Raw genomic sequence first — 7,500 nt, 5'->3', positions numbered from 1 at the left:
ATGCACATTCTGTTGCCTGATTCCCACTGAGATTTGAACAATATGTCCTGTCTCATTGTCTGCGTCATTGTGGGCCAGTCACATTCGAAAGATGTTTCTTTGTTGGCTTTAGAAAGACTGTGACGTGAGTGATTATGGCTCCATTGTTGACAGCGTTGCGGCACAAAGTAACTTTGAGAACCTAACAATGGAAGAGGTGTGTCCAATGAATCAGCCCTCCAATGGCTACTCTCTCCCCAGCGAGGGTCATTTTAAATAACATCAGACTACATTTAACATTTAAAATTTCTAATGTGATTCATGCAATATGATACGATTTAGGAAAAATATAGTATGAACAAACACTAACCTGTCATGTCATGTTTGGTAAACCAATGTTTGGATTCAAGCTCAAGATAAGAGTAGCCAGGCTGACGATGAATCATTCAGGAGGACTGAGGGAAATTTCATCACGGGTTCAAAGCCCTTCTTCTCCAGGGCGCTGGGAGTGCTCTGAGATGTGCCCGTACGACCGTGTCGAAGTTACACAGAGGCTTTCAGGGCTATTAGTGTTGAAGTAGAGTTGCATTAGAGATAAGGGCACTCTGCCACCCAATATATGCACGGTGCCACGTTGCATCGGGGAAACATAAAGGACGGATCTCTGAAAGTTCATCGCTACAGGCTTATTTTTATCCCATATGTCTTCCCCCCCCCCTTTCTCTCTCTTTTTCTCAATTTCCCTCTCTGAGAATTGTGTTTTAAGCGTAAAAAACTTGATCACTCACACACACACACACACACACACACACACACACACACACACACACACACACACACACACACACACACACACACACACACACACACATGTGTTCATGTGCTTACAGCGTACAAAATACATTACACTCCAACGCATGCACGAACCCAAACACACACTCTAACGCACACTCTAACACACATGCACACACAAACACAAGCGCTCCCTCACACACACACACACACACACACACACACACACACACACACACACACACACACAAACACACACACACACACACACACACACACACACACACACACACACACACACACACACACACACACACACACACACACACAAACACACACACACTCAAGCTCTCCCTAACACACACACACACACACACACACACACACACACACACACACACACACACACACACACACACACACACACACACACACACACACACACACACACACACACACACACACACACACACACACACACACACACACACACACACACACCTACATTGCATATATACCATCAGCAACAAGTCCCTGTGGATAAATAACAGTGCCTGAGGCATGGGTTGTGAAACAGCATCAAACAAGGCAAATTAGCATGATGTTATGAATCACCTGCAGCCCAGGAAGGAGAAGGGCCCTGCATAGCCACAGCCCCGCTTCTGCTATCAGATCTCAGGCTCAATCTGGCCCCCAAAACTTCCTGTGTTCTATGAAGCAGGTTGATCCGATTGCCATCTACTGACGGCGTCGCTCCAGTGAGCTGGGTTGGAGACGCCCCACTGCTGGCCCCCGTCTCTCCTTGTATCTGAGTACGAGTTACACGGGGTAATTTGTCATTTGAACTGAAAGCAGAACTGGACAAACAAAGGGAGACTTGCCCAATCGAAGACACCGGGGGGTGCATCTTCCCATTTAGGCAGAGCTTCGCAGGCGCACAACAAATCTGTGAGTGTGAATGTGCCGGGTGAAATCCTGCTATTCTATTTCAGGTCATCCCCTCACACACACAGACACACACACACATACACACAGTGTGAGAAGAGAAGATATTTGCTCTCCATTTAATTACAGCTTGCAAATTCCCCGAGAAATTTCAACCATCTGTAGGTAAGAGAGTCCTACTTAAAATTGCAGGAACAGGCCTCGGGCAATTAACACATCATGAGGATAAGAAGCGAGCGTGTGTGCGTGTGTATAAGTGTGTTTGTGTGTGTGTGTGTGTGTGTGTGTGTGTGTGTGTGTGTGTGTGTGTGTGTGTGTGTGTGTGAGAGTGTGTGTGTGTGTGTGTGTGTGTGTGTGTGTGTGTGTGTGTGTGTGTGTGTGTGTGTGTGTGTGTGTGTGTGTGTGTGTGTGTTCGTGTGTGTGTATGTGTGTGTATATGGGGATAGATTAAGTGTGAGGCGTGCATGTCTATATGTAATGTGCGTGATTGCGATGCATACGTGCTTGTCTAAAACAATGGGTGGGACGTCCACCTCATATATCAGATATCTGTAGGCATCTAACACTGTAATTCACATTTGGTAGGACATGTAGGATCCCCGTGGTAATCAAACAGACTCTCAGCTTCTGCTCTGCCAGATGAATCAGTCAACTCTTTTCCAATGGGGTCATGCACATGCAATTAATTCCTTGTTATTCCTGATCCAAATAAATCTCACTAAGAATGTAATCCTCATAATGGGATTATGAACTGATTAAAGCCCAGAGTGAGCCGCCTGTTAATGTAATAACGAGCCCCATGTTTGGCATTTTGTTGGGTGAACTGAATCGCAGTGAAACAATGTATTATCACGTCATTGCAATGATCTGCAGTGCATTCAAATGTATAATATCATGTTATATTAATTAGGGTCATATTTTAATATGTTCGTCTCCATATCACACAGGAATCGGATCGGGGCACTTAACCGCACCATCTGCATTGCAGTGGTTTTGCTTTTGGACGTTAGATGTTACAGAGGGCCTTGTTTAGATTGCACCTTACAGTGATGCATCGAACGTTCCACCACCAAAGTGAACTCACCCGTGCAAGGTTGTAACCCGTGTCCCGGGAGCAGGTCAGGCCCTGGCCTCTTGCCCATGACACATCAATGCCCTTTTAGCCAAGGGATCTAACCAGCAAGCCTACCTTCGCAAGATAATTACCCTTAGTGTATTTTAAAGTAGTAGTAGCAGAATGTATCCTTGGAAGCTTATTAGGACTTGGATACTGAAACCAACGCGCATACTCTATCTGCACCCGCTTTTCTACTGGCTCCTGCCACCTCCACTCTGCCATCCTGCTATTGGGTTCCATCACATCACGTTAACGGTGGGGGGGAGAGCTAGAGAGATTGAGCAGCGGTTACCGTAGTTACCGAGGTGAGCAGCTCTACAGCTTTTACACTGGCTGGTGGAAGGTTACAGTGTTCTGGCACACTTATTTCACACTGTGCAAAATAATCTGCTCACACCGGGAGGACAAGCTGGTGGTCCTGAAGTACGGTGAAACGTGTGTTTGAAATATGAGTGTGTGTGTGTGTGTGTGTGTGTGTGTGTGAGTGTGTGTGTGTGTGTGTGTGTGTGTGTGTGTGTGTGTGTGTGTGTGTGTGTGTGTGTGTGTGTGTGTGTGTGTGTGTGTGTGTGTGTGTGTGTGTGTGTGTGTGTGTGTGTGTGTGTGTGTGTGTGTGTGTGTGTGTGCCTCTTTTCTCCTCCACCAACCTTTTATTATTATTCAGTGATACATGTTCAGCAGGCTGGAGCAGGGAACGGCTAGCCAGGCTTACGCTACACGGTGGAACGGTTTCTGAATGTGTTGCCGGGCTGAGACGTAGCCTGCGATGTAACGGTCGCCATTCCTTCAGCCACAGAGCATGTACTGAGAAGATATTAGAACGAGCAGACATGGGGTGTGGCGTGGGAGGTATGAGAGGTATAAGAACCAGGAACCTCTCACCTGAGCTCCCGTCACATGACGTTTAGCTCAAACTAAATCAAATTCATGTCTTGTGATCTCTGAGAGTGTTCTGTGTTCCCCTCAAATAGAGCTGCTGGGCCATTTAGATGAAGGAATGAGGATGATTGTTTGGGACAAACGCAGGCATTACCCATCTGGTTCCCCCTCCCTAATTAGATCTACTGATGTCAGTGTGTTGTCAGGGAGGTGCTTGGGTGGTGCACGGTGGCTATGGGTGGAAGTGGAGCGACGATGAGATGCAAAGAGTCGCTGGAGCGAATCAGCACCTGGAGAAAGATTAGTGTGGAGGAGGAGGATGACGATGAGGAAGAGGAAGGGTGGATGAGTAAGGAGGAACAATGACGAAGGGCTGAAGAAGAGTAGTGAGGTGATGCATATACTGATATCTAGAAGCTATATTCCAACATAATATTTTCCATGATGAGTATTCGCCCAGCACCCTTGTGGTGCTGTCTTTCCTCGTTGCTAGCGGGTACGGCCTGGGTGTCCTCCCACATACACTACAGACAAAGATGTCTTGGTCTAATATTAGACTGTAAATTGGCCATAGGTGTTCTTAGGGGAGGGGGGAGTATGTGATCTAGTGATGGTTGGCGCACTACTCAGAGCGTCTGGGACCGACTCCAGTGCTTTCTGGAACCTGACATGGAGATGGATGGATGGATGGATGGATGGATGGATGGAGGAATGGATGGAGGATGGATGGATGGATGGATGGATGGATGGAGGAATGGATGGAGGATGGATGGATGGATGGAGGATGGGTGGATGGATGAATCAGTGTGTGGATGGATGAATGGATGGATAGAGGGATGGATGGATGGATGGATGGATGGATGGATGGATGGATGGATGGATGGATGGATGGATGGATGGATGGATGGGTGGATGGGTGGATGGATGGATGGATGGATGGATGGATGGATGGATGGATGGATGGATGGATGGATGGATGGATGGATGGATGGATGGATGGATGGGTGGATGGGTGGATGGGTGGATGGATGGATGGATGGATGGGTGGATGGATGGATGGATGGATGGATGGATGGATGGATGGATGGATGGATGGATGGATGGATGGGTGGATGGGTGGATGGATGGATGGATGGATGGATGGGTGGATGGATGGATGGATGGATGGATGGATGGATGGATGGATGGATGGATGGATGGATGGATGGATGGATGGATGGATGGATGGGTGGGTGGATGGATGGGTGGGTGGATGGATGGATGGATGGATCAATTGGTGGGTGAATGGATGGATGGGTGGATAAATGGATAGATGCATGGATAGATGAATGCATGGGATGGTGAGGGGATGAATGGATGGCTGGTCGGTTGAGGGCACTTCGTCATAATATCAGCTCAAAATCAGATTCATTTGAGAGAGAGTATTAGCAATGCAGATTGCTTCATGAACATAACTGCCAATAACACATGTGGTCTCTCCTTGATGCGTCCAATTAAAGGCAGAAAACGGCATATCAATGCACGTACATAGGCACTCTTGGTTGCAAGTAATTTAATCATCGTGTGGTCTAAACTACAATGTGGGACCATGTAGTCTACAATACATTCTTATACAATCATCTGCCTGCATGCATCGGAATGTTTCAGCTTTATGTGTTGAATAGCTGAGCGAATGGGAGAAGCAACTATGTGCTGAGATCAGCACTTTAGCCAAAACTCTACATTTATTCCCTCTGGGCTTAGGTTTTCCCTTCCTAAACTGTGCCCTACACTTCCATAATACATTTGCATCAATTTATCTGAAATTGACCTTTAGACAGTTCAGTGGTTTCCACAGCCATCTACTATGGTTCTGCTCCTGTCCTGTGGGCAGAGCAGGGAGGCATTCTATGTTCTACAGCATTACATGGTGGACAGCGACACAACCGGCCGGCAGAAGAATCACAATCAATTTCACCTTCCCTCTGTTGTCTATAAATGGCAACATATGCATAGCCCAAACCACACACAGACCACACACACACACACACACACACACACACACACACACACACACACACACACACACACACACACACACACACACACACACACACACACACACACACACACACACACACACACACACACACACACATATGCTTGCATGCATGCACACAAGCACTAACACATACCCAAACCACACACAGTAAAACTACCTGGCAACTAAAATCTCTATATTATATATAGCTGCAAACCTCCCTCTACGTGAGGCTTTAATATTTCATTGGTTGGGCTGAACCTTTGGTTCGTCCTAGGGAGGTTTGATAAAGGAAGGCATTTCATCTTTTTAGAGATAGGATAGGACTGAGTATCTGTTTCTGTCTGCAATCAGCAAGTCATTATGTTTTCATCTAGAAAATAAACTTCAGAGCACAGATTGACTTTGGCAATAGCTTGGAGCAACAGATACAGCCAGCTGTTGTAGTTTTTGTTGTTGTTGTTGATCGTTGTTGTTTTAAAGGAATAGAAGCACAATTTTGACAGACCTTTATATAGACCTTTATTACAAGTTTAGTCCCAAGATGCGTCGGACAACCAGATGGATAGTATGCTGGGATTGCATGGGGCGATGGGTCTTAAAACTGATATCGCTTTGAAAGAGACAAAGCCATCCAACGGGACCCCCAATCCTCTCCTGGCGAGCTCCGGCCACACAAGTGACAACACATACAAAGAGATCCTCTGTGAGCAGTTCATCTTGTTCTCAGTCACAGAGAGCAAACAGCCCGTTTTTCTATTCCATACGGTTGCTTTCTGCTGTTTTTCACCGCAAAGAGTTAACCGAGAAGCAGGGTTCGGCAGCATGCTCAAGCCAAGCACCTCCTCTCATGTCAGCTTTTACATAAATAAGAGCCTTTTTTATCTCTTCCTCTCTCTCTCTCTCTCTCTCTCTCTCTCTCTCTCTCTCTCTCTCTCTCTCTCTCTTCTCTCTCTCTCTCTCTCCATCACTCCCTCTGCTTCTCTTTCTCTCCCTCATGCACGCCCACACAGAGCCTGTCAGAAGCGCACGAGGATGGGAGGAGGATGGAGGGAGGTGGGTGAAGCATGACACGTGGAAAAGGAGAAGCGTTGCTCTTAACACTGCATTCACTCGTCTTTCCTTCATCTCTCCGCTCTCTATCCCCATCTTTTCTTCCTGGGGTTCTATACATAGGGGGTCCACTGGCATGTCTTTGTCTCCTGCTGGACGTTACAGAGAGTGACCGTTCCTCTCGGTCTGTCTTTATTTGTGTCTGGGTGAAGGGATAGAGGTGGATTGTGGTGAGGTGCTAGTGTTTGACTCCCAGCTGAAAGGTACTGGGTACGATAGCTAAAACACCTCTGCGCTAATTAACCACCTGTATCTGATTTCACTCTGTAAGTCGCTTTGGATCATAGCATCTAAAGCTAAATTGCTAGATAGTAAAAACAAATGAGAAAATCCAATCTGAAGACTAAATGCATATACATGTTGATGTCATCCATCAATTACCGAGACTTAGAAGTCTTCAAATCAAGTAGAAGAAGAATAATACAGTCATAAAACAGTTCATTTGTCAATACAGTAGATTAGACAAAGCAGTATGAGGCGGTGAACGCAAATCAAAAGAAATGCCTATTGAACGGCTATGACACCCGACTGCAAACCAAAAGTAACATCTCTGTCTCTGTCTCTAGCTCCCTCTCCCTCTCTCTCCCTCTCCCTCTCTCTCCCTCTCCCTCTCCCTCTCTCTCTCTCTCTCTCTCTCTCTCTCTCTCTCCCTCTCTCT

At 46.5% G+C, this 7,500-nt stretch overlaps 1 protein-coding gene across 2 annotated transcripts in view; it reads left to right on the top strand.

Moving 5' to 3' along the window:
- Positions 1-7,500, top strand: part of LOC132452180 (prickle-like protein 2) — a 29,067-nt gene that overhangs the window by 11,286 nt on the left and 10,281 nt on the right. The window contains exon 2 of one of the 2 annotated variants that reach the window (XM_060044743.1): positions 6,743-6,785. The exons of the other annotated variant lie outside the window; for it this stretch is intronic. The gene's annotated coding sequence lies outside the window, so the exon portion shown is untranslated. The remainder of the gene's footprint in view (positions 1-6,742; positions 6,786-7,500) is intronic. 2 annotated transcript variants of the gene reach the window in all.

This window comes from Gadus macrocephalus, chromosome 1, assembly GCF_031168955.1.
Source record: "Gadus macrocephalus chromosome 1, ASM3116895v1".
NCBI classification, from domain to species: domain Eukaryota; kingdom Metazoa; phylum Chordata; class Actinopteri; order Gadiformes; family Gadidae; genus Gadus; species Gadus macrocephalus.
This window is presented reverse-complemented; position numbering and strand designations above follow the sequence as displayed.